The sequence below is a fragment of the Nerophis lumbriciformis genome, linkage group LG03 (assembly GCF_033978685.3).
Source record: "Nerophis lumbriciformis linkage group LG03, RoL_Nlum_v2.1, whole genome shotgun sequence".
Taxonomy (NCBI): Eukaryota; Metazoa; Chordata; class Actinopteri; order Syngnathiformes; family Syngnathidae; genus Nerophis; species Nerophis lumbriciformis.
This window is the reverse complement of record NC_084550.2, coordinates 9,830,001-9,832,500: the sequence shown is the minus strand read 5'-3', so window position 1 is coordinate 9,832,500 and position 2,500 is coordinate 9,830,001. Positions and strand designations below refer to the sequence as shown.

Here is a 2,500-nt window from a genome sequence, read left to right as displayed (position 1 = left end):
GGAGGCAGGTAGCGAAAACGAAATTGAAGAAGAAACTGAAGCTATTGAGCCATATCGGTTTGAACCGTATGCAAGCGAAAACGACGAAAACGACACGACAGCCAGCGACACGGGAGAAAGCGAGGACGAAATCGGCGATCGCCTTCTAACCAACGATTGGTATGTGTTTGTTTGGCATTAAAGGAAACTAACAACTATGAACTAGGTTTACATCATATGAAATACATTTGGCAACAACATGCACTTTGAGAGTGCAGACAGCCCAATTTTCATCAATTAATATATTCTGTAGACATACCCTCACCCGCGCTCTTTTCCTGAAAGCTGATCTGTCCAGTTTTGGAGTTGATGTCAGCAGGCCAGGGAAGCTAGGGTCGATATTCTTCTCTTGATCATCTTCGGTGGCATAAGGGACGGTGTGAGCCAAGACATCCAGGGGGTTTAGCTCGCTCGTCTGCGGGAACAAACTGCCGCCATTGCTTGCCGTGCTACCGAGGTCCTTTGTCTCTGAATAGCTCACACACTCCGGCAGATTCAATGGGGGTCTAGTGGCAGATTTCTTTGATTTTATCGTTGGAAATGCATCTGCTTTGAGTGTCGCAGGATATCCACACATTCTTGCCATCTCTGTCGTAGCATAGCTTTCGTCGGTAAAGTGTGCGGAACAAACGTCCAATTTCTTGCCACTTTCGCATCTTTGGGCCACTGGTGCAACTTGAATCCGTCCCTGTTCGTGTTGTTACACCCTCCGACAACACACCAACGAGGCATGATGTCTCTAAAGTACGGAAAACAGTCGAAAAAACGGAAAATAACAGAGCTGATTTGACTCGGTGTTTGAGAAAATGGCGGATTGCTTCCCAATGTGACGCCACGTTGTGACGTCATCGCTCCGAGAGCGAATATTAGAAAGGCGTTTAATTCACCAAAATTCACCCATTTAGAGTTCGGAAATCGGTTAAAAAAATATATGGTCTTTTTTCTGCAACATCAAGGTATATATTGACGCTTACATAGGTCTGGTGATAATGTTCCCCTTTAAATACAGTCCGGGTGAATTTTGAAGTGAAATTTGCCAGCAAGCACAGCAGTAGGAGTCTCCTCACTCATTACTGCACTGGTGTATGCACTACTCTGATGATTACTGACTTTGCAGCAGCCCGGGCCACCTTTCAAGCAAGCATCCACGGTTAATATGAGGTATCAAGTACGCTCAAAATAAATTCCCTGGTTTATCTGCGTATATACACGACGATTAATATGATAAGACCTAGTTTTGATATATAATTTCCGAAACAGCAGCCCTTCTCCAATTATCATCTGCTTTTAAATAAAGCAGCCCTAAGTAACTTTTCAAGCGCCATAAAATATTTCATAACATTCGGGATGATACATCGACTTAGAACAAGTTGAATGACACCTCTTTCATGGCCTGAGTGGGTCTGTATCACTTTTGCTGGCACTTTGAGGAGGGCGGCAGGGTTCCATACAAAAAAACTACAAATGGGCTAACTTGCTTTACGGCATACGTCACTCCCGCTTTCCCCATTTGTGAAAAAGACAGAACTCGATGTGAACGCCTACGTGCTATTCCATCCAAATAAACGAAAAGTTTCGTCTGAGGAGACAAAAAAGAAAACGTGAGCTTACCCAGATAAAAAGGACAGTCAGGATCAACATTGGCACTTTCACTCGCTCGCGTGAGCTCAAAGATGAGGGATTTTGGCCGATGCTGCCTCGGCTCTGTTCCTGCTAAACTAGTAAGTGACTTTCGATGCTCAAATCAAAATGATAATGCTAAAGTTAATTATCGGAAATTTGCGTGGAAGCAATAAATAGGCACCAGCTTGATAGTGTTGGAATAATTGTTTCTAAAGTATCACAAAAACTTTGTATTACATTGTGTTCCTGACAAGAAGACAGGCTGTCTTTGAAACCTACCAAGAAGGCGGCTCGTAAAACTCCACTGTGTAAGGGGGAAAGCCACATGAAAAGTTTTCTGTTTTCTCTCATGTATGGTTATCAACAGAAAGATATTGTTCTAACCCAAGGACTTCAAAGCAGACAGATGGCAGGATCTGCCCAATTTCCAGACAAACTCTTTTTGAAGTATTTTACAAACTCTTTTTGAACTATTTTATGGAACTATTTTTGAACTATTTTACAAACTCTTTTTGAACTGACCTTTCCTGTGAATTGTTTACGCCCTTTTCTGTGAACTTTTTGCGACCTTTGTCCTTTGGAAACAAAGGTGGCTATGTGGTCGGGGAGGGTCCAAAATAAAAGAAGGAGGCATGCAATCTTTTGGGAGAGCGTGCTAAGACACTGTAAGAGTTTACAGGTCGACAGCGTCTCTCCTTGATTGAGTCCAAATTTAATTCTGTCTCTGTTTGCTTCTTTGCTTCTTGTCTTGTTTAATAGATGTCATCAGTGTTTGAACCTGACAGATAGTTTGCAGTTCCACACTACTTCCTTCGAAAAAACTCTACCGCCGGTCTTT

The 2,500-nt window shown here is 42.7% G+C and overlaps 1 protein-coding gene across 3 annotated transcripts in view; it reads right to left on the bottom strand.

The window, feature by feature from the left end:
• The window catches only part of vps13a (vacuolar protein sorting 13 homolog A), a 113,976-nt gene that overhangs the window by 76,197 nt on the left and 35,279 nt on the right, over positions 1–2,500 (bottom strand). The gene's annotated exons all lie outside the window — the stretch shown is intronic.